We start from the raw sequence: 25,277 nt of genomic DNA, 5'->3' as shown, positions 1-25,277 counted from the left end.
TTTCCCAATGTTTTCTTCTAATAGTTTCAGAGTTTCAGGCTTTACATTAAGATCTTTGAGCCATTTGGAGTTGACTTCTGTGCAGGGTGAAAGATAGGGCTTTAGTTTCATTCTTCTATAGGTGGAGATCCAGTTTTACCAGCACCATTTGCTGAACATGCTGTCTTTCCTCCAGTGAATATTCTTGGCCCCTTTGTCAAATATCAGGTGGCTGAAATTGCATGTACTCATATTTGGGTCTTCAATTCTGTTCCATTGATCTATGGGTCTATTTTTGTGCCAGTACCATGTTGTTTTTATGACTATAGCTCTGCAATACAGCTTAAAATATGGTATAGTAATCCCCACAGCATTGCTCTTAGTACTCAGGGTTGTTTTGTCTCTTTGAGGTTTTTGTGCTTCCATATGAATCTTAGCATAGTTTTTTCCACCTCTTTGAAAAATGTCATGGGGATTTTGATTGGCATTGCGTTGACTCTATAAATGACTTTTGGTAGGATGGTCATTTTCACAATATTAACTCTTCCAATTCACGAGCATGGGAGGTCCTTCCATCTTCTCATGTGTTCCTCAATCTCTTTCTTTAAAGATTTAAAATTTTCATTGTAAATCTTTAATGTCTTTGGTCAGGTTTATTCTGAGATATTTTATTTTATTTTATTTTTTGTAGCTATTGTGAATGGGAGTGTTTCCATGTGCTCTTTCTCTGATTGCTTATTATTGGTATACAGAAAGGCTATAGACTTCTGTAGGTTAATTTTGTAACCTGCCACTTTACTGATCATGCTCATAATTTCTAGGAGTTTGCGCGTGGAATTTTTGGCATCTCTTAGATATATTATCATATCATCTGCAAAAAGGAATTTGAGCTCTTCTTTTCCAATTATTACTCCTTTAATTTCCTGCTCCTGCCTTATTGCTCTTGCAAGAGTTTCAAGCACTATGTTAAAGAGAAGTGGAGATAGTGGGAAGCCTTGTCTGGTTCCTGATTTCAATGGGAATGCTTCCAGTTTTTCTCCATTTAGAATGATGTTGGCTGTGGGTTTGTTTTATACAGCTCTAATTATGTTAAGGTATGTTCCCTCCAGTCCAGTTCCCTCTAAGACTTTGAACATAAATGCATGTTGAATTCTGTCAAAGGTCTTCTCTGTATCTACTGAAATGACTGTGTGTTTCTTGTCTTTGAGCCCATTTATATGACTTATAACATTTATTGTCTTACGTATATTGAACCATCCCTGCATCTTTGGGATAAAGCTTTTGGGATAAAGACCATCATGGTGGATAGTCTTTGTGATGTGTGTCTGTATGTGGTTTGCAACTGTCTTGTTGAGAATTTTTGCATCTATATGCATTAAGGATATGGGTCTATAGTTTTCTTTTTTGGTTGTACCTGGCTTTCGTATTAGAGTGATGCTGGCTTCATAAAAGGAATTTGGAAGTTCTCCCTCCATTTCTATTTTTTTAAATAAATTAAGTAGTATTGGATGTATATCTTCTTTAAATGTCTGATAGAATTCTGCTGTAAATACATCTTGTTCTCGGCTTTTTTTCAGTCAGAGGTTTTGTATTACTGTTTCAATTTCTTTTTGTGTTATGGGCCTTTTTAAGCTGTTAGTCTGTTCTTGGTTTAGTTTTGGTGGTTTCCATGCCTTTCGATATCTGTCCATTTCTTTAGGTTTTCAAATTTAGTAGCATACAGGTTTTTAAAATATTCCTTTATAATGTTCTGCATCTTTCTGGTGTCTGTTGTGATGTTTCTCCTTTCATCCCTGATTTTGTTGATTTGAAGGTGCTATTTCTTTCTTTTGGTTAACTCAGCTAGTGGTCTGCCAGTCTTGTTTATCTTTTCAAAGAACCAGCTCTTGGAATTGTTGATTCTTTGTATTGTTTTATTTGTTTCAATTTCATTAATTTCTGCCCTGATTTTTGTTATTTCTTCTTGTCTGCTGGATTTGGGGTTCATTTGCTGTTGCTTTTCAAGTGTGTTGAGTTGCAATGTTAATTCATTTACTTGTGTTTTTTCTGATTTTATGATATAGGCACTTAGAGCTATAAACTTCCCTCTAAGGACAGCTTTCAGCGTGTCCCAGAGGTTTTGTTGTGTTGTATTGTCCTTTTCATTTACTTCCAGGACTACTTTTATTTCTTTCTTAATTTCTCTTTTGACCCATTCATCATTCGGGAGTGTGTTGTTTAATCTCCATGTGTTCATGTGGGGATTAGGACTTCTTCTAGTGTTGTTTGTAAGCTTTATTGCATTGTGGTCTGATAGAGTGAATGAAATTATTTCAATCTTTTTGTACTTGTTGAGGTTTGTTTTGTGCCCCAGTAAATGGTTGATTTTGTAGAAGGTTTCATGGGGTACTGAGTAGAACATATGTCCTTTGGTGCTTGGGTGGAATACTTGGTAGATGTCTGTTAATTCCATTTCATATATGGTATTGTTTAATTCAGATGTCTTTCTGTTAACTCTCTGCCCTGTTGACCTATCTAATGGAGACAGTGGGGTAGTGAAGTCCCCTACTCTTAATGAATTGGGATTAATCTGGGTCTTAAAGTCCTGTAGTATTGCTTTTATGAAGTTGGATGTCACAGAGTTTGGTGAATATATGTTCATGATTGTAATATCTTCTTGATTCATTGTTCCTTTGATCAGAATGAAGTGGCCCTCTTTGTCTTTTCTGATTAGTTTTAGTTTAAAGTCTATTTTGTCAGATATAAGAAGTGCTACACCTGCTTTTTTCTTAGTGCCATTTGCTTGGTATACTTTTTTCATCCTTTCACTTTGAGATAGTGTCTGTCCTTGAAAGTGAGATGAGCTTCTTGCAGACAACAAAAAGATGGGTTTTGTTTCTTAATCCATTCACCTAGTCTTTCCCTTTTGACTGGGGAGTTCAGTCTATTAATATTTAAATTTGCTAATTAAAGATGATTATTGAATCCTGTAATTTTTATTTCTGTATACATTCTTGATATAGCTGTACTTTTCCGCAGTTACACCTTCATTGGATTTCTTTCTGCAACCCCTTGGGTAAAGTCATTCTTCTTCAGATCTTTGTATTGCTTCCAGAACTCTCTGAAGGGCTTGTTTTGTGGACATGAATTCCTTTAGCCTATTTATGTCATGGAAGATTTTTCTTTCCCCTTCAACTATAATAGATATTTTGGATGGGTATAGTAATCTGGATTGGCATCTGTGGTCATTTAACACTGGGAATACTTGGGTCCAGGCTCTTCTGGCTTTCATAGTTTGCATTGAAAAGTCAGCTGTAATCCTAATGGGTTTTCCTTTATATGTGACTTGTTGTTTCTCTTTTGCAGCTTTCAGTATTGTCTCTTTGTTTTGTACGTTTAGTGTTTTTACTGTGATGTGCCATGGAGAGTTTCTTTTCTTGTCCTGTCTGTTTGGTGTTCTATATGTTTCTTCTATTTGTATGGGTATGTCTTTCTTTAATTTGGGGAAATTTTCTTCCTCGATTCTGTTGAAGATTCTGGTCTATCCCATTATCTTGGGGTTCTTCTCTTTCCTGTATGCCTATGATTCTTAAGTTTGGTCTTTTTATGGTGTCACACAATTCCTGCATATTCCATTCTTGTGATTTCTTAAATTTTTCATAATCTTTGCTTGAGTGGTCTAGTTCGTCCGCTTAATCTTAGAGTCTTGATCCTCTGTTTTCCATTTCATTCATCCTATTGGTGAGGCTTTCTCCTGTCATTTCTAATTGGCTTACTGAGTGCTTCACTTCATTCTCCATTTCAGCCTTAGTATTCTTCAATATTTCTAACTCTTTTCTGAATTCATTAAGAAGTTTATCCCTATCTTCCTTCAGTTATTTGATTTCTTTTTTGTGTGTTCTTTAAATTCACTGAATTCTTTTATCACATTTATAATTATTCATTTGAGCTCCATGTCCTGCATTATCTCTAGGGGGGTCTCATTGTACTCCTGTAGAGGACTATTGGTATTTGGTGGGACATGTTATTTTGGTTTTTCATGTTATTTTTTTTTCTGTGATTTTGACATGTGGATTTCTTTTGTAGTTTCTGATTCTTATGTGAGACTCAAACCTTCAAGTTTAGGTCTGCTTCTTTTTGTCAACTTTATGTCTTTGTGGTTTACCTTTTGGGCAAGAAAAGCTGGTTCATCTAAGCTCTGGTTCCCTCTTTTGATTTCAAATTGGAGTGGCCTGATTGCTTTGTCTTCAGGAGTTCCCACAGAAGCCCAAGTCAGATGAGGATCAGATACTCTCAGGCTTTCTCCTAAGGTCTGGATCCCTCCAGGAAAGAATTTGTCCTAAGGAATTTGGGGGTTGTACTGGCCTGGGAGCCGGTCCCAGGGCAGCTGGTGGCTGTGCCATCCATAGATACAAAGGCAGATGGGGGCTAGAAGTAGCCCCAATGACTCCTGTGGACTGCACTGAGGAGCTGGGTTGGTCTGAATGCAAAGGATCAGGAAGAGCAGATGTCAGCCCCCTAGTTCTGGAAAGAGGCTGGTGGGTGGTGCAGGCCCAGGGAAGCAGAGGGAGGTGAGGGCAGGGCCAGGCCCAGAAGCAGTGTTCCTTGGGAACTGAGAAGGCACTGAGTTGGTCTGGATAAAAGGGATCAGGCAGAGGTATTGGTTCCCCAGGTGTCTGGGCCCCAAGACAAGAAATGGGACAGGACCCAGGCTAAGAGGAGAGATGGTTGGGGGAGATGGGAGGGTGAATGAGACTGGGGGAGTCAAGGTGGGGAGAACGTGATGGACTTACCCCGGAGAGAGGCCTGAGGGCCCAGCAAGCCCAGGGAAGCAGAAGGAGGTGAGGGTGGGGCCAGGCCCAGAAACAGTGGTCCTGGGAACAGGGAAGGCACTGAGTTGTTCCGGATGAAAGGGATCAGGAAGCAGTAGTGGTTCCTTGGGTTTTGGGGGCCCCAAGACAAGGAATGGGACAGGACCCAAACTAGGAGGAGAGAACAACGGGGGAGATGGGAGGGTGAATGAGGCTGGGGGAGTCGAGGCACGGAGGGCCCTATGGACTTACCCCAGAGAGAGGCCTGCGGGTTGGAGAGAGCGATTTCATGACTATTTTAAGTCTCTCATGATACAGTTCTTAAGGGCGTGAGAGAACTACATTTGAGGTTTATTTCTGATTGTTCAGGTAAAAAAGTATTTCAGAAAAAAAAAAGTATTTCAGATAGAGACAGTAATATTTTGGGATAGTTAACAACTTAATTTATATTAGTCTGGGTGCAATTGAATGTCTTTTCCACTATCAACAGCTCATGTTGCAGCTATTCTGCACTGAACACTTTGGATATGCTTCTCAGTGAATAGAATTGAAAGGTTCAGTTAGAGTGTTTTTCTTTACATATGCATAGATAGCCCTTTCCAATTTTTTTTTCTGTCAAGCCTAACTATTCCTGCAAGAGAGATGTCACTGGTGTCACTGTAAAGTGAAGGAGATGACTGTGTGATGGGAAATGCACTGCCCAATGCTGCACAGACACTAAGTGAAGAAAGCAACATCCAACCACTGACCTGAGGTCCCACTGAGGCTCTTTTCTATTGTCCAGGCAAACTTCTTGGAATACAGGTTACCAAACAGGCATTGTTTTGCTGTTGTGAACTAACTCTGAATAACTCTTGAATCAAATTAGTATCTTAGTGCTTCTTTGGGGTACATTTGAATATCAGACTATGTCAGGTACTTTTAAGTAGCTGTAACCCAAATACCAGAGAGAACAGCTTAAAGGAGGAAAGAAGCACTTGGCTCATGGTTTCACAGGGCTCCCATAGTCATCATACTTTGTCCTTATTTGCCTCTCACTGGCCTTCCTCTTCCCCTTTGCAACTTTTCACTGGTTCCCTTTTTCTTCTTAATACTTGTGCTGTTGCTTTATGACATATGTATTTCACTGCCCTATGTGGTCCATCTTCCTCCTCCCTTTGGATCTTTTCTTCCCTATCACCATCTCCTTTCCACTTTCATATACCCACCCCCTCCCCCCGCACACACACACATATACGTATAAATTTTATCCAGATTCTACAAATGAGAAATGTGATATTTGCCTTTCTGGGTGTGGCTTATTTTACTTCACATAATAATTCCATACATCTTCCTGAAAATGTCATAATTTCATTTTTCTTTACAGGTGAATAAAATTCCATTGTGTATATTATCACATTTCTTAATACATTCCTCTGTTGACGGACACATAAGCTGATTCCATATTTTAACTGTGGTGAATAGTATGTCAGTAAAGAGAACCATCCTGTTCAATTTTTTTCTTATCTTTTTCTGTTATTGCCTTTGTCAGACAGTTCCCTCTGCACAGCAAACCCTTCTTTCATCCTGTTATCGAGATCCTGTCTATGGATGCACAAAACAAATAACATCTCATTCAGAAGGGTTTTATGGTCACCATGCAGTCAGCACGTTTCTTTTACTTCAAGACTATTAAGAAATGGTTTGTGTGCCATCTTTTAGGCAGGTTATCAATAGCCTATTTTGCCTTGAAGGCTCGGAATATGTCTTATTCACCTGATGTATTCAAAGTGATAGCTCACAATGCCTTCACTAATTATGCTGAAATTTAAAAAGAACATCGTTTGGTTACCACAGAACAAAAAATACTAGCGTTACAATAAAAATATTTTATTTATTATTTTTATTATATGTGTATAAGTGTATTGCTTACATGTGTGTAAGTGTACCCATATCATGCAAAGTCCAAAAAAGTCAGAAAAGGGTGTTGGATTCCCTGGAACTGGAGTTATAGAGGGCTGTTAGCCATCATGTGGGTGCTGGGAGTCAAATTGGGTCCTCTGCAAGAACAATCAGTGCTCTTAACCACTAAGCTATCTCTTCAGCCCCAGCTTTACCATTTGTATTGCAGAAGAATCATGTTCAGAATCTCAGAGTACTCTTACCCTCCCTCTGACAAATTTTTTACTGGGTGTACCCTTCACTGATATTTTTTTTGAAGATGCTAATGTGAAAGAATGGAAATAAGGCTATAACACAGTGAGTTAGATAACATCTGCATTTCAGAAAAAGCTCAGTGGGTTCCCTCTTAGGTCATCTAAGTGATATCAAGATTTTGGACTTTTGAAAAAACATATTTGGTGGCACATGCCTTTAATCCCAGCACTTGGGAGGCAGAGGCAGGCAGATCTTTGTGAGTTCGAAGCCAGCTTGGTCTACATAGTGAGTTCCAGGACAGCTAGAGCTACAGGGACCCTGTCTCAAAAAGACAAAAAAAGCATATTTATCTTCTTTAGCTCCATATTTTATAAAAATATTGAATCTTTCAAACTATGAAGTTTTATGAGTCTTGTTAAATAGTGGAGTTACTATTTTCGCATTGGGAATTTTTAGGTATTGGTAATGCTCAACACCTATGAGGTGACTTCAACTTTCTTAAATAAACATTATTATCATGAGTTAGGGGTGAGAAACCCATGTGGGCAGATGCCATAGGTTCTTGATTTACATTCTGTTTTTTCAAAGAGAAGCAATCCAATTAACAATTTTCTTTAACCATTTCTGAGCCTCATAATTAAGATATAGTTATCACTAAAAATCATTCCTGCTTTAGAATTAGCAATAAAATAATTCTTACTTTAGAATTATTACTATTATTATTATTATTTTGTTATTATTGTGTATGTGTGTTTGTTGAGTGTGAGTACATGCCATATGACTGCAGGTGTGGAGGTCAGAGGACAGTTTGCAGGAACTGGTTCTCTCCTTCCACCTTGCAGAGGTAGAGTTTTAACTGCTGTTTCTATTGCTGTGTGCATTCCAGGCTAGGTAGCCCATGAGCTTCCAGACAATTCTCCTGTCTCTGCCTCTAGCTCACTGAGCGTGCTGGAATTACATATGCACTCATTTTTCCAGCCCCCTTTAGAATTTATTTTAGCTTTTTGAGACAGGTTCTCACTTTGTAGCCCCAGCTGACCTGGCATTCGGTATGTAGACCAGATTGGCCTGGATCTCACAGACATCTGCCTGCCTCTGCCTCCTGAGTGCTAGGAGTAAAGGCATGCACTACTTTCTAGAATTTTTAAAAACATAGGTGAAACTGTATGTGTGTGTGTGTGTGTGTGTGTGTGTGTGTGTGTGTGTGTGAATGTCACTTTGGGTGACATACAGGTTGGAAATTGACTTTGACATTCTGCCCCCTGGTTCTACTGGTAGCAAGGGAAGCTGATGGAAAATGTCTTACTTCTGATTCTTCTGAAAGTATAGGAAAAGGCTGCCTTTCAGAAATGGTGTCACTAAAGGTCTAGTGGGAGAGTCTCATTTTGTAGGAATACTCATGTTTGTACCACTTACACTCTCCTTCAAATTCAGACCATTCTTTGGGAATATATGGAACGATAGCACAAGGAGAATTTGCCATTCTTTTCTCTTATCTCAGTTTCTGACCAATGTTATCAGACTGAAATCATCTGCAGAGTTTTTAGAACATTAGTGCTGGGGTCCACCTTGAAAGACTACAGTTTAGTCTAAGAGGAGTGTCTGGGCACTGGTGTGTTTTAAACCTTCATGACCAACCAGAGGTAGGCATCACTGTTCAGAATTCTTCTGAAGGTAGATTTAATGTTTTTTCAACTCAGTACATTTAATTGCTTGAATTCAATTGTTTTACCCCAGGGATGGAAAGAGCATTGGCTGCACTTACAGAGGACCTGGTTTCAGTTTCCAGCACCCACATGGTGGCTCACAACTGTTCTAACTCCAGATCCGGGGAATCTGACTCCCTCTTCTGATCTGTGCAGGTATTGCACAACATGGGTGCACTTACAAACATGTAGGCAAACACCATATACATAAAACAAAAATAAATAAATAATTTTTTACTCACATTACTTGAAATAAGTAAAGTGTGTCACACATATTATGAGCCAGGTATTATTTCTCTAATCACTTTTGATATACAAATCTCATACAGTCAGTTCTCAGAGCAATGCTGTGGTAGGTTTCCCATTTTATAGATGGGGAAACTGAAATAGAATTTAAGGACCAGACTAAGATTACACACACCACATTATTCTCTCCTTATCCTTTTTTTAAAATCCTTAACTCTTACTTTCAAAAGTCATTATATTCATGTTGGGATAACACTTATTTTGGATGGCATTTTGACAGTTAACTAGAAGAAATAGAAATCTTCAAAGGAAAAAAAAGTGAAGCATTACTAAAAGTTAGATCAAAAAGTCATATTTACATAAATCATTGTCATAATCCTAATTTGAAGAAGTACAGATTTGAAACCCCAGTGAGCCATATAATGAAAACAACCATTGGATGAAACTTGAATTCAAAACAGTCCAAGCAGTAAACAGAAAGGCTTATGTTATATCAAGGGAAAGATTACTAGTAAATTAAAATTTAAACTACCAGTAACATACAGAAACTGATTTTATTTTTATTGCAGTACAAATTAGATTATTAAGTAGAGGTCTTGCTCAGCCATGAAAAGTAGATGGACTGTTTAATATCCATGTAGATAACATTTCTAATTAAGCTTGGTGGTCATTGCAATGAGAAGAATTTAAAAATAAAAAGGGCCAATGCCTTGTGACAGTGCACTTTGAATGGCATTGGCCTTACTTAGTCCCTTTAAAAATGCTCGCTGAAATATTATTAGTTTCGTGTTATATGAGCCAAAATGAGGGAAAACTGGAAGAACTGAGGTGTAATCTTGTGTGCTGCTTTGCAATAGGATTATAATTTTAAAATTTACTGAGTGAAATGGTATAGTATAATATTAAACTATTAATTGGACTTTTCTATAATTTTGTGACAACCATAGAGTCATTTGCTGAAATTAAACTGCAAATCTGAGTCCTAATCAGAAAGACAAGCTAAAAGTAGAAAAGAGAGATTTAAATTCTTAGCTTTTAGCATCCATCTAGTACAATGGCTCTCAATGAGGATGATTTGGCTCACCCTAGACCCTAAACAATATTTGGTCAGGTCTTCAATACTTCTGTTGTCACTCTGGGTGGGTATTGCTTTGGTATCTAGTGTATTTAAGTTAGGGATTCTGATAATCCTATAATCCATAACAAAGAATTACTTAATTCCAAGTCATAGTGATGTTAAGACTAAGAAATCTTGATCTAGACATTTTTGAAAAAATTTGCAGTTAATACACCTTTTATAAATGATAGTACAGTTTTACTGAGTCTCATATGACTTCCTGGATGAACAAATATCTATTCACCCCAGTTATGGTACTGATGACAGGCCAAAGAAATGATTCCACTCAAGTCTTATTTAGTGGCCCAGTGAGTTTACTGATGGTGCTTACAAAATCCTGGGTGACTCAGACACAGCATCATCACAAGGCCTACTCAGGTGTTCCTGATGACCTGGATGTTCATCCTGGAGCCTCTGCATAATTTGCAAGTAGTTCAGCTGGTAGAAAAGCCTCCTCTCTCTAGCAATTGTTGTTGTTTATACACTCTTGGGAAGGAACCTTTTAAATCCTGTAAGTTTAAGGGACTTCCAGAGCCTTGTCAGTTTTTTTTAAATAGACTTTGTAAGCTTCATTTACTTCCTGAGTCTTAGGAGCCTCCCTCCAGGAGGGAATGTTTAAATTTGGAGGAAATAACTATATAACAACATACATGTTGAGTATTTGTTTGAGAGGTGTACATACTACTTAAGTGAAACATCAGAACAATTCAATGAATGCATGTAATTATAACTTGTATTTTGCAATAACAAAGCATTTTGTGTTAATTCGTGCTCATAGTAAGTGATGGAGATAGGTTTTAGCTCCTAGAGATTGGTTATACAATTGACTTAAATAACCATGCTGGCCGATATACTTCTCAGACTTGTGATTAGAAAAATATTTTGCCAATAGAATATTTTTTGGAGAAAGAGAACTTTAAAAGTTTCTGCTCTTTGGGCTGGAGAGATGGCTCGGTGGTCAAGAGCACTGACTACTCTTCCAGAGGACCCCAACTCAGTTCCCAGCATGCACATGGCAGTTAACACCTGTCTGCAACTCCAGTTCCAGGGGACCTGACACCCTCTTCTGGCCTCTGTGGGTTTGCATGTATTACACTTACATGCAAGAAGGCAAAACACTCATGTACATAAAGTAGAATTAAATCCATAATTTTTTTTTAAAGTTCTGGTGTCCTCAGAAAGTAGAGGTTATACCATCAAGATATTGTTAAAAAAAATTCATGGTATTGAAAATGCAGTTTTACCATTATAAAAGGAATTTTTATGGTTTTGGGAAACTAATAAAATGAACAAAAGGAGGGAATTCCAGTTTCCTTAGGATATGTGAGAACAAGCTAAACCTGTATTTCATTTACCATAGTATATCCTTACGAGCTTCCTATGGCAGAACACAGAATTACAATTGATTGTTGCAGAGATAACCCCTGTGATATGTCCTTTCTACTCTTTGTTATGAGCCATAGTCATCTCAAAGTGACACAGAAGAGTATACAGAAGATTCCAAGTTCTCTCAGAAGGCAATATAAGTGGCCGAGAAACTATTACAGATTGACAGGTTCAACATAGTAGTACAGAAAATGGTGACATCTATAAATATGGGGGCTATTGACTGCAGAAGCCCAACTCTATAAAGGGGTCAGAACAACAGCAAGGAAAAGTTGCATTGACAAAGACTGTATCTTGTAAGAATCAGAAGTCATACTGAATCAGCGCTTTTCTGTCTCCTAGTCATGGCATGCTAATCTATCCAGCTGCCTTGGAACAGGATTTCAGCTCTTTGGAGATGAAGAAAGTAAGAGAATCCTGATTTGAAAACACTTGAAATGACTGAGTGAACACTCACTGAAATTAAATATTTCTTTAACACTGTACTGGAGACAAGATGGAAATCAGTTGTTGAAGGAAAATACTATTTTGAATTTCTGAGTTTTATGTCTGTAATTCAAATATGCTGTAGGTATTTGTGTAAGACACAGTATGGTATGGAGGCTAATAACATTTTCAAGGGAAAGGTAGATGATCTTTTGGCTTGTAGCATTTTTCTTTTCCAATTTATATCTTAGATCTTTGCATAAATAATAGATAGAAATACTTCATTTCATGCATTGTCTAAACTGATGAAAACCTTCAGGGTTTTCGTTAGTTTACAGATAAAATCCAGGCTTTCTGTTAACCTTCTGCTGCTCCAACTCTAACATATTTCTTCCTCCATCCTAACCACTTAACCAAATAGACAGATTTCTTACAGATACTCAGACACAACTTGTCGGTTTGTCTTGGGTCATCATCATATATCTTTCTGCTTCTTTTTTGCATGTCTACTTACAAATCACTCTGAAATCTATTCTCTCGTGTTACATGGTACATGCAACTTTCTTCATACATGTCAGTGCTAGCTCTTGTGAATTGTTATGGAAATGGCAGGTATATATGCATCAGTATGATCCTATCAGGGCTTGTAATTGAACTCTAGCAAGCACTCCTTGCTTCTGTTTGTAATTGCTCATATTTTGAATGTTGAATTTTCATTAAGTACAGTTCTTTTTGGTGCCTATTTGCTTCTTTAGATTCATGTAATGCTCAATTTTATATAAGGTTTCTTCTCTTTTAATGAATTACTCTTGCAATGACTGGGAATGAATGATTTCTCTGGAATATACTATCTGAATCAAAGTTTAGATATTTAAATGGCAACAAAGATAATCATGGATTTAATTAAGAGACAATTACCAGATTGATTGGATGCTATCTGGAAAACTTTCCCTGCCTCTGCAGAAGTTACTCTACTTATCAGAGAGCTCATCCTTCCCAGAAGCTAGAATCTAGAGCTGCCCTAGGTGGTGCTACAGCTCCTGCAGGCCCCAGGACCCCGGCCAAGCCAGGTGTCCTTTCTCAAATTGGTTCAGCAGAACAAATTCTCACATGTGTTCCAGCAGTAGATCAAGAATGACAAGTGTTATGAGGACATTCATGTGTCCCGGGTTACCAGTCACCCCCACATTCCTGGCAATGAACTCCTGCTGGTGATTGAGGAAGCCAGTGGTGGGAGTGCCTTTATGGTGCTCTCCCTAAACAAGAAAGATCTCATTGACAAGGCCTACCCAGCAATGTATGGGCACATGGAACCTGTTCTGGACATTTGCTGGTGCCCCACAATGATGAAGTCATCTCCGGATGACTCGGGGGTTACGCAGTCATGTTGTGGCAGACTCCAGAGACTGGGTTTACCTTCTCTCTAATGGAGCCAGTAGTGGTACTCGAGGTGCTTACCAAGAATGTGGGCATAGTCACCTGGGACCCAGACCCAAATGTGCTGCTCAGTGCAGGTTGTGACAGTGTGGTGCTTATCTGGAACATACTGCAGAGGAGCTATATTGCCTGGACAGCCTGCACTCCACCTCATCTACAGTGTCAGCTGGAACCACTATGGGAGGCTCTTCTGCTCAGCTTGCAAGGACAAATGCTTCAGCATCTTCTACCCCCAGTCAGGCATCCAGATGGCAGAGCTGGAAAAACTCATGAAGGGCCTGGGTCTATGTGGGCCTATTCCTCAGCAGATGGCAAGCTGTTCACCATGGGTTACAGTAACATGAGCAAGTGGCAACTGGCACTTTGGGATCCAGAAAACCTCAAGCTTCCCATGGCCCTGCAGGAGCTGGGCTCAAGCAATGGATCCCTGATGCCCTTCTATGACCTGGACACCAGCACTGTCTACATTTGCTGTAAGAGTGCTCTAGCATGCAGTGCTTTGAAATCAGATGAGCCTCCCTACCTCCTCTTCCTAAATGCATTCACTAGTAAAGGACCCCGGAGGGGTATGGCTAGTATGCCCAAGAAAGCCTTTGAGGTCAGCAAGTATGAGATCACTTGGCTCTAAAATGTAGGAGTAGAAGTATAAATCTATTGTCACAACAGTGCCAAGAAAGTCTCACCTCTTAGAGGAAGATCTATATGGTGACAAAGCTGGGCCCGAGGCAGCGCTCAAGGCAGAGGATTGAGGGAGTGGGCAGGATGCTGATCTGATCCTCATTTCACAGGAATCCTATGTGCCCAGTAAACAACAGAATCTGAAGGCCAGCAGGCACAACCTGCTATCTAATGAGGGCTTGCCAGGACCAGCTGCTCCCAGAGCCTACACATCTCCTGAGGTTGCTGGTGCCTCCAGTAACAGCCTCTCTGGGGTCTGGGAATGTGGGAGTCTGGGAATCTGGGAATCTGGAAGAGGAGATGCAGAGGCTTAGGGCCCTGTGGGCCTGGTTAAGGAAGGGGAGAGTTTGCACAGCTGCCTGGAGGAGCAGCTGGGTCGCATGAGAACGGGGATGGCCCAGGGACCTGCTTCCACCTCAGCCTCCTTCTCCTCTGCCCACTTATCACCTAGGTTCTGCTGCCAGGTTACACCAAGCTGCTCAGTACATCTGGGGCATATTATGGGCCAGTTTGTGTCTCTCCCCAGCCTGGTACCGAGGTTGGAAGCACCACTGGCTTGCAGGAGGTTTTTGCACCAAGGCAAGCTCCGAAGTACTCTAAGGGACCAACTCCTCCATCTTCATGGCCCTCTGCCCCGTCCCCAGAGAAAGCAAAAATGGGTTCTATATTTTCAGTCCAAATAAAATTGTATTCTAAAATTTTAAAAAGAGCCAAGCCCATCTCCTTCATGGGGAAGGAAGCATACTTTGTATTTACTTTGGGCAACAGATGATTGAGATAAATATGAAATGGATCCTAAAAGGTCAGTTCCATAAGTTGGCAAGAATCCTTTCATTCTATAAACTTGTGTCATAAACTTGTGTCATGTACTTGGTCAGTTAATAGAAATTCAGTAAAATGTGAAGTAAAAACAGTGTGGTGCAATGATTTACTAAGAGAGGTGTGGCCCTAATTGACATGCCAAAGTGGATGGGGAAACTTCACAAAGTCCCACCTGTAGTTGAAGAGCTACAGGCAATGGGTGGATGGAGAGAGAGAGAGAGAGAGAGAGAGAGAGAGAGAGAGAGGAGAAGAGAAGAGAAGAGAAGAGAAGAGAAGAGAAGAGAAGAGAAGAGAAGAGAAGAGAAGAGAAGAGAAGAGAAGAGAAGAGAAATCTCTATTTTTCTTCAGGGAGGAACTTCCTGATAGATTTTCCAAACTCAGGTGATGATTACCTCTATTAGTTACTTTTCTGTTGCTATGATAGGAACACCATGACCAAGGGAACTTATAAAAGAAAGATTTTATTTAGCTTACAGTTCCAAAGGGGCAAGAGTTTGTTATGGCAGCAGAGATGGCTAGAGTAGGAACAGAAGCTAAGCTCTCACATTTTCAATCAGGCACAAGAAGCAGAGAACCACTCAAGATCCATCAAGGCTTAAGAACTCTTTGAGCCCAACCCCAGTGATGTGCTTCCTCGAGCACCTTCTAAGACCTCCCAAAACAACAGTACCTACTGCGGACAAAAGGTTCAAATACTTGGAGCCTTGTGTGGGACATTCTTATTCAAAGCATCACAGGTACTAAACACAGGCACATACTAGCACAATTGAGAGGACTATATGTATATGTATATATGTAACAATAATTGAAAAGTCAGGAAATTGAGTGGGAAGTGAATATGGAAGGAGTGAGGTGGGGAGAGAAGGGTGAAAATGGTGTAAATACATTACTCATATTAAATTCTCAAAAAATTTGAGAGATATAGATATAGATATGTAGATAGTGCAGGTTGTGATAGATGATAGATAGATAGATAGATAGATAGATAGATAGATAGATAGATAGATAGAGATTTATCATTGTTTGCTGGAACATCTTTAGGCCCCAAGCTGTTCTGTTGAATAGAACTGCCTTTATTTGCCTGTGAGAAGGGGTTTACTTCTGGGAAGGGGAGCAGCCAGGTAGACAGAATTAAAATTCTGGCCTCCAAAAGCTAGGATAAGCCTTCCTGGTTCACAGTGTGCCATGTGTCATATATAGTGTTGATAAAGCAATACTCCTATGATTCTGTGGCAGGGAGGATAACAGAATCATGATATTTGATATAGTTCTTAGACTCTTCTTTCTCTGTCTTTCCCATGTCTTCTTTCTGTGTCTGATTCTAATCTGTACCCTTTCCTGAGCATAAACCATACTCAGGAGCAACATAGCTTCAAGTGAATTCTGTTCCTCTAATGAAATATTGACCCTAAAGGTGATTTTGGAAACCATTTCCTAATCATTACCTCCCAATTTGTAATTGATATCAGTAAAGAGAATATTCTTGCATAGGTTGTATTCCCTCTAAGTTTATAGTTGGTTAAATTTAATATAGTTGTTCCTTAGGGGAACTCATAAATGTTCCAAGTTCAGTATGTGGTAAATTGCTATTATATTAAGTAACTGAAACATGGAGACTATTTGTTAATATAAGTATAACCTAGACCTCCTGACTCATGTTCACACATTTTAACTAAACCATTTATTTCTCAAACTAGAAGGGCAAAGCTATTTCTTTCATGTCTCTCATTTTCTATAAAGATGTAGTCAGTGGTTGCATCTCTGTGCTGTCTTTCAATATTATAATTCATAGCTAACATCTACAGTCTTAATCAATTTGAGCTGCTATAAAAACATACAACTGACTGGATGTCTTAATCATAAACAAAATTTACTCCTCATGGTTAAAGGTTGTGGATGTCCAAGATCAAGGCCCTGGAAGACTTGCTGTCTGATGAGTGTCTGCTTCCTGGTTCATACATGATGTTTTCTCACTGTATCCTCACATGGTGGAAGGGACAAGGGAATTGTTTGAATGATAAGGGCACTAACTCCATTCACAAGGGCTCCACTCTCATGGCCTAATCACCACTGAAAGCTTAACTTTCTAACATCATCACCTGGGGGAAGGTGATAATTTCAATACATGAATTTTGCTGGGACACAAATATTCAGAACATAGCATCCAGTCATGATTTTTATTGAAAACTGAGCATAATAAATCTCAATGCAGGATCCTTTTAGATTATCCCTTTCATCTTTATACTCATATTTTATGTTTTTATATAGCATTTTCTTGAATAATGTGAACACAGTTCAAATATAACAGATATGAAGTGCTTTGAGGCGGAATGTAATAAACTTTCAATGGCAAGAGACAGTGTTCAGGCATACAAGAGGGCTGGCTGGGATCAGAGAGTGTCCAGTCAGCCTCTGTATTTAACTTTCATGTAAGAAATGGAAAATGTTAATTAAAGGCGAGTTAATTAAATGGTTGGTTAGAAGAGTTCCGGCAGTAATTGGTTAAGAAGATAGGTTTGGAAGTCAATATGTGTGCTTTTATATAGCTCACAAAATTTAAGAATCTGTAAAGGCTTTTAAACCATTTAGCTCCTAGTCTATTTCTTTCCATCTTATTTTTAATTATAGTATATGCCAAAATTTATTATGAAGAGAAAGACTTAACAGCACACATGAGAACACAGGAGAGTTGTTGCTTTGTAAGCAATCAAATGTGAGACTCCAGGTGGTGATGAGGTCTGAAGACAAGTTGCATTTTCATAGTGTAAAGACTACTTAAGAGTTATCAGTGTGTATCTAAACAGTGAGAACCAATTATGTATATTTTTAACAAGAAGTTACAGGGAGTTGCTTGATTCATCTAGGCAATTATTTTAATTTTAATTTTACCTCACTCGAGTTGTTACCTCAGCATCCATATTTAAGGATATGCTGGATCGGGGCGGGGGCAGGTCTCTGTTTAGTAGGAACTCCCCCACCCCTTGGAACTTAATTGATATTGGCAGTGTTGAGGGAAGTCCTATGACTTCTGTAAATCAAAGGATCATAGAATCTCATTTTTGAAGGCTTCCCTATTACTTTGCTAATGAATTCAAGTTCCCACAATATAAGCTTTTATTTTAACCTCTACAGAAAACTGAAGAGAGAACATCATCTATTAAACACAAGGCCCCCTGTCTCTTACCATTATACTTGCTGTCAGAACTAATCTGGAAAAACATTGCATGCCTAATCACCACTGTTTTCTTCACCACTGAGCCCTTTCTTTAATTGATTTTGTGTGTATTTCATACAGAACATCCCGAACAATCTTTTGCTCCATGGTTGATCATCTCATCTGGAAATGACTGATTTTCTTTTGCAAACTCTTAGAAAAATTGTTCATTGGGTCCTCCATATTTTTTTAATTTCATTCTTATTTGGTGACCACTTTTCAATATCAGGAAATGTGAAAATCAGTTGTAACAGTTAACCAGGGTTTAGTAATCAGACGTGTGTGTGTGTGTGTGTGTGTGTGTGTGTGTGTGTGTGTGTGTTCATGTATCCCTTAGGGAATTTTAACCATCAACCATTAACCAGTTCTACTTTACAGGGTAAAGGCAGTAACATCCTGGCTACCTCTGATCACTGGCCTAGATGATTGGTTTAGTGATGGTCTGAAATCTCACAACTGTGTAGCAAAAACAAGTTCTGTTTTCACTTACTTAGCTTAGTCTTCAGTAGGCCCTTCCTATTTGTAATTATTGTTTCTTTTGGGCACTGGGAAATTTCCTCATAGTATTTTTCTTTAAGAAAAAGCATGTTACCTTTTTTTTCCTCTTTCCATGTAACTCCCAATAAGAGGATTTTGGTTGGTCTTCTTTTTTAGTTACTACAATTATTTCATCAATCATTCTAAATTTAGGGACCCTCAAGACAGCCCTTTCACTTTGGTCATGATTTTTTAAATTGGGAATTTTGGGGAAGGCTTGGCAAGGAATTTCTTACTTGGGGGTGCTAGTGCAATTGTAGTCTTCAGGGGGCTCAACTTGCTGGATGATAAAAATGACTCATTCATAAGGTGGTGGTTGGTGCTGGCAGTAGAGAGCTAAACTGGAGCCCCCTACATGTGCCATCATCATGAATCTTGATTTCTCTCTATAGAAATTTGTTTTCTTCAAGCATCTGATTATCTCCCTGTTCATTGTATGATGATTTTATATTATGTCTTTTAAATACCCTTTTGTTTTGGAAATTTTTAATGGAATTTTTGTGTATTTCATACTGAACATCTTAATCATCTTCATACCCCTTTCCTCACTGGCACCCTCCCGTAGCCTCCCACCCTGCTGGAATTCATGCATCCTGTCATTGTGTTAAGGACTATTGTGTCAAATGTCCTTTTGTTATCATGTGTTTTTTCAGGAAACCTTTTAGGGAACTATGGCATAGTTACAGAAGTGTTCACTGACCTTTCAACTCACTGAATTTCATAAAGTAGGTAGATCTCTGTGCCCATAATTCATAGAACAGTGCCAACACTGCAAAGACTCTCCATTTCATGTCTCTACCCTTAGGAGGAGAGATTGATTTGAATTAATATTAACAGAATCTTAGAGTAAGTTTCTGGGTTTGGCTCATTTTGTTTGATATTGTGCTGATGAGAGCCAATCATGTTTCAACATCTGTCGATTTATTCTCCTTGTTATTTCAGTATATAATAAGAAAATTCTGTAATTTTTCTATTTTAATGAAAATATATTTCTTTTATTAACTTTTATCAATGTGCACTTAGCCCTAATAGTTTATGTATACATTCTTTTATATTTTTGACCATGTAATTATTTTGTGAATAATGACTCAATTATTTCATGAAGTTCTGGGGTGGAAGAAAGTATAAATGCACTTACTTAGACTGCCATACTGCAACAGAAATCTGGAGAGCATAGTTTTACATATGGAGAGATCATCCTTCAGAAGGGATCTGTCAGTATATCTTCCTAGTGGTATACGGTCACTGCCTGGTGACGGTTTTCTGCTGCTTTACATTACTTTCCCATACCCATCAACATTCCCAATTTATTACTCCAAACTCAAACTTTAAAATTTTTGTTAATCATTAGAAATTTGTATTTATTTTATTAATTCCCTTATTCTTTGAGAATTTTTGATATATTTTATGAATTAAGATTACAGTTGATGAACAAAAGAAATCTGACCTACAGTGACTTCCACAGGTAAAGTTTCTTTTTATGACTTTGAAGTTTCTTCAGGGCACTCTGGACTTTCATAATTGTATGCACGGCATACGAGGGCCATTGTGCTTCCATCTGCCCAGCGATGGAACCAAGACTGCTGCCGGCGCTGTCTCCACAGTTTAAGGTCTACTCTGAAGCTTTCTCTTGCCAATTCTGCTTCTGTCTTATTACCCAGAACTGGACCATCTACTGGCTCCAATTTTCTGTAAAGTAGGAACTCCTATTATAACTGGGTAGTTGCCATTTTATATAGAATAAGGTTGTTCTTACAGAAATAAGGAAGAATGTCTATTGGGGAGCGTGATGAGGAAGTTTGGCTGTCAACCTGATTGGACTGAAAATCCTGATTGGATTTTTCAACTAGGAAATCAGAAAAACACAGTTGTGGGTGTTTGTGTTGTGGGTGTTTTTAGAGACTGGCACAAGGGGCAGTGCTGCCCAATAGACTGGGGGCCTGGGTGGAGGACACAAGAAAAGTGAAAGAAACAGGAAGCTGGCATTTGTCTTCATGCTCCATCTTTTTGAGCAGGTGGCTCTTCTGCTGTCATTTTTGGCAGGCATGAGATTCCAGATACTTCAGTCTTTGAATTCAGAATTAGAAAAGCAACTTTCTAGGGAGTGTAGAGGCTTTCAGCCACACACTGGTTCTGGCTGCATCTTTGGTATTGTTTTGAAGTTTTCAGCTTCTTGGACTGAACAGCTCTTTGTCTGCCTGTCTCTCCAGAGCTGACACCATGGAACTGTCTAGCTTATGATTTTTTAAATCAGCCTCACACATCTTCTGACGGGATTGAATTCAGGAGTCAGGGACTGAGGGTTGTGAGGAGTTGGAAGATTAAGGAAAACATGTGGAGCCACTGGCAGATGCAATATTCTTTATTCCTGGGAAAAGCATGTGTCCTTGATCCCATGAAAATTTTATGGAGAATCATACAAAAGTGATGTCTTGCCAGAGCTGGTTACATAACGAGTTACACAGCAGTCACATTCGTTGCTTACTTATGGTTCTCCAAACTTCTGATAACTGCCATCTTAAAAAAGTAATTCTGAATATCCATGTAGGTGGTACTGCGTTGTTCAAACCTTTATCTGTCCCCTATGGCCTTTATTTCCCTTCACCCTCTGTTATAAATATTTTATTGGTTCTACTACAAGTAGGGAATAACAAAGTCTTTTGCCTTACCCCAGTGGTTACCTAACACCATTTATATAACTCAGAGATAGAATATTTTTACCTTTCTCTCAAGGTAGTGTTTCATGTGAAGTTCGTCACAATCTAGCGACTCATAAAGGTAAGTCATCTGTATCCAATATACAGCACAGATTCAGAATCTTATTTTACTATACAATAGTAATTCTAGTTTGGATATTGGGATGTTGGGAAAGCACAGCAGTTGCACTTTCCCAGCAAAAGTCAATGCCCCCAGGGCAGTCAAGTCAAGGACTCACTGTGCAGTGACATAAACTCTTTGGTGGTGCCTCAATTCTGTTTCATTGGAAGCGGGCTGAGATGGTGATTCTTATGCAAGTTATTGGAAATTATCCTCAAAAGAAACTTGGTAGGAAGGAGGAAAGTAGGAGATGCAAGAAGGAAGCAAGGGAAAGCGATGAGGTTTGTTGAGCTGTAGTCTCAGTTCATCTCACTGGGAATTTGTTGGGTGAATGACACGCAGGAGCTGCCTTGTCTTGAAGCAAAAGGGTGAGAGGGTGAGGCTTGAAGGGTTTCCTTGTATCTGTGAGCCTTTAGCTGGTGGCCATAGAGTTCTGTGGAACTGCTTAGATTTCTCTGAGCTATGTGGCTGTGGTTCACAGAAAGCAATTCGCTGGTGGAGGACACAGCTGAGATCCATTAACAACCAAGAATGGAATGGGAGATCAGGGCAGGTACCATGCACAGCCTGTAGCAAATCTCTCTTGAGAAGCTTCTTTTTCCCCTTGGCTCCTGATTCTGCCTTCTAGGGGAAGGGGACAGATTCTGCTCATCCGTTTCCTTGACTGCTTCTTTTGAGGTTGACTTAGAGGAAGATTTTTTTTTTTCTCCCTGGAGTTCCTCAGCTTTCTACAACCCTTTCCAGGAATGCAGTTATGGGGGACTTAGAGATGAAATCAAGATTAAAACAAACTGAAGTATGCCTTGGATTCTCTTAGCAAAGTGAGCTCTTTGAAAGCTTTGTATTTTCTTCTAGTCATTTCCACGTGCAAAGAACAATTGTGAGGATAGCCACTACCTTTAGCATGAAGAGTACCTGGTTTCATTTACTGGCCTCATTATTCACACTATTCACCCTTGGAATAGTAATAGAATTTCAGTCTTTGGTGATGGCATTTACTGAACTCCTTCCTCTTCATTTTAAAGCTGAGACATAGGCTACCCACCTCTCTTGATGACTTCACTTTTCCTTCCTGAGTTCTGTGTTTTGAATAACTATATCTATCCTTCACTCAACTCCTTCCCTTCCTCCCTTTCCCTTTCTCCCCCCCATTCTTTCCAGAAAGAGTCTCATGTATTGTAAACTGACCTCAAATTTGCTGTGTAGACAAGGATGACTCTGAACTCTTAATCCTTATGCCTCCACTTGTGATGTGCTAGAATTGTAGGACTATGCGTACATGCATCACATTGTGCAACAAACCCAGGATCTGATACATACTAGGCAAGCACTTTGCTAACTGAACTATAGCTCCAGCCCCATCTGTCCAGATGTTAAAATGAATAGCAGGGTGACTCATTCCTTCCTTCCTTTCTTTCATCCTTCCTTCCTTCCTTCCTTCCTTCCTTCCTTATGTTCTGTTTCATGTTTTTCTGATTATAAATGTAATAACTACTTACAACAAAAGAACTGGAAATAAACTTGAAGAGAAAATAAACCTGTGGCCTAGAAATTATTAGTAAAATATTGTTTTAAATAATATTTTAAAATCATACATCTTTCTGATCTTTTTTTATGCATATATATATTTAAGCTATTTGTTCATATATTGCTTGTCATTGTTTCTACTTATTTTAGGTGAAATTAACTTAAAGCTAATTCTGCATTTCCTATTTTCACTGGATGTTTTATAGATAATATTTTTATGTTATTAAAATTTCTTAGGCCAGGTGTGGTGGCACACGCCTTTAATCCTAGAACTCGAGAGACAGAGGCAGATGGATTCCTGAAAGATTGAGGCCAGCTTGGCCTACATAATGAGTTCTAGGCCAGCTGGTCTATAGGGACGCCTTGTCTCAAAAAAAAAAAAAAAAAAAAAAAGAACCAAAATAAAATTCTTACAATTATTTCTTTTAGTAATGACAATTCCTTCCATTGTTTAGATATACTACAATTTATCACATTTTTCTCTTTCTGGTATTTTCAATTATTTCTAATTTTATTTTTCTGTTTCAGTTTTCAATAAACCTCATTTTCAATAACATCATTTATGTTTAAGATGTTTGATTATTTTCTTCTAATAAAGTCCTATATGTGAAATTTTCTGTGACTTAAGTTGAGTTTTTTCCTATTAGCTTCAACAGCTAAGATCCAGTCATTTTTAGTCATATCTGGGATTAATCAGAATGAAGAGTGTGAATGGCTTAAATCCAGAATATCTTTTTGCTGTAGCTCTTCTTTCTATAAAAAAAAATCAATATCTTACCTTTATAAATCAAAGGCTTTTGTTTAGCTTCCTTTTTAAGACTGCCAAACCCACTCATCTCCTCTCGTCCCCTTTCCACATCCTCCCTTAGGAACACAACAAGTCCTGTGAGCTTCAGGAGGGGCTTGTGGATGATATTATAAAGTCTTCCCTTGATCTTACTCTGAGAGTAAAATTAATATTACACACTCACTGAATTTTTTACACTGTACAATGTTTTAAACACTTGAGTATTTAGAAACACGTCATAAGCACAGTTCATCTTGTTTTAAATATTTTTCTCTGTCACAAGCATTTTTTTTCCTTTGAATACCTCCTTTATTGACAGTTATGGCACTTTCAAAGACATCTATACATGATTCTGATAATCTACTAGTGGAATTTGGACTCTTTCCGGAGAGTTTTTCTCCACATTACTCTTAAAAACATTCTAGATATGTATACACTTCTACATGAACATCAGGCAAGAAAGCCAGCATGTAATGACATGTTTTCCTGGAGTTTTGGGTGTTAATAGGACACTCTGTACTGGGGGATTTTTCTTGAGTGAGAATCTATCCTGTGAGATGTGCTTATTAGTTCATAGAAAGAATTGGAATACTTTTTTTTCTGATGTTCTAGACCAGTTGTATTAGAATTATAGTACTGTGAGAATTACTTGGTCTGTAAGTATTTCGTAGAATTTTGTAAAGCTATCTGTGTGGTCTTTTATAAGGGTAGCTCTTTGAGTATTGGTCTGTTTAGATTTTGTCTCTGGAGATAAACTTGGTGAATTAGATTTTCCTTTAAAAATTAACCATTTAGTGGTTGGGGAGATGGCTCAGTCAGTAAAAAGCTTGTCACATAAGCATGAGGACTTGAATTCAGATCTGAAGCACCCAGATAAAAAGCCAGGTACATCAATGTGCCTGTAATCTCAGCACTGGAGAGATAGAAATGGGAGAATCCCTGGGGCTTGCTGGCCAACTATTCTAGCCAACTTGTGAGCCCCAGGTTCGGTAAGAGACCTTCTCAAAAGGAAAAAAGGTGGAGAGTGATTGAGGAAGACACCTAGACACCTGATGTTGACCTCTGGCCTCCATATGCATGCCTCTACATACATGCATACAAATACATGTGTACCCCCCACATGTGTCCTCCAAATCCATTTAAGCTACAATTTCCATCTTATTTACATAAATTTAAACAAGGCAATGGTTTTAAGTTCTTTTTCTTTAATTTCATTTCTGTTGTCTTTTTTCCCTTACCATTTAAAATTTCTATGTATTTCTGTGAGTTTTTCTTTTTTAAAAAATTTTTTAATAGCTACATGATTAGAAGAAGCATTTCACTACAGCTTTAACATATTCAGTAACACACTCCAGAGCAAGAGTACATCTCTTTCACGAGTGACTGCAAGTTTCTAGGTTCACAGTTGAATTAATACAGTTATACAATATTGAACTCGGTATAAGCCCTGTAAGATATAAAATTGAATGAGTTTTTAACCTTTAAAAAAGATCTCCATTTCGTTCCTAGCAGAAAGACTAATTGATTTTGCTACTAACACTGAAATGTTGGTGCATCTCTAATCTGTATGTAACTGTATGGTTATTACTAGTCATAATCGGTTGCACTTGGATCCTTGGTGCCTGTGTATGTCTACAAAGTCATTGGGTAGATTTCAATGGTAATGTTTATC

At 38.5% G+C, this 25,277-nt stretch overlaps 1 pseudogene; it reads left to right on the top strand.

Annotated features, from left to right (window-relative positions):
* The window catches only part of LOC103727964, a 124,394-nt pseudogene that overhangs the window by 81,226 nt on the left and 17,891 nt on the right, over positions 1-25,277 (top strand).

The sequence above is a fragment of the Nannospalax galili genome, unplaced genomic scaffold (genome assembly GCF_000622305.1).
Source record: "Nannospalax galili isolate Female #2095 unplaced genomic scaffold, S.galili_v1.0 scaffold829, whole genome shotgun sequence".
In the NCBI taxonomy this organism is placed as follows: Eukaryota; Metazoa; Chordata; class Mammalia; order Rodentia; family Spalacidae; genus Nannospalax; species Nannospalax galili.
Note: the sequence above shows the minus strand (reverse complement) of the source record. Positions and strands in the feature narration are given on the sequence as shown.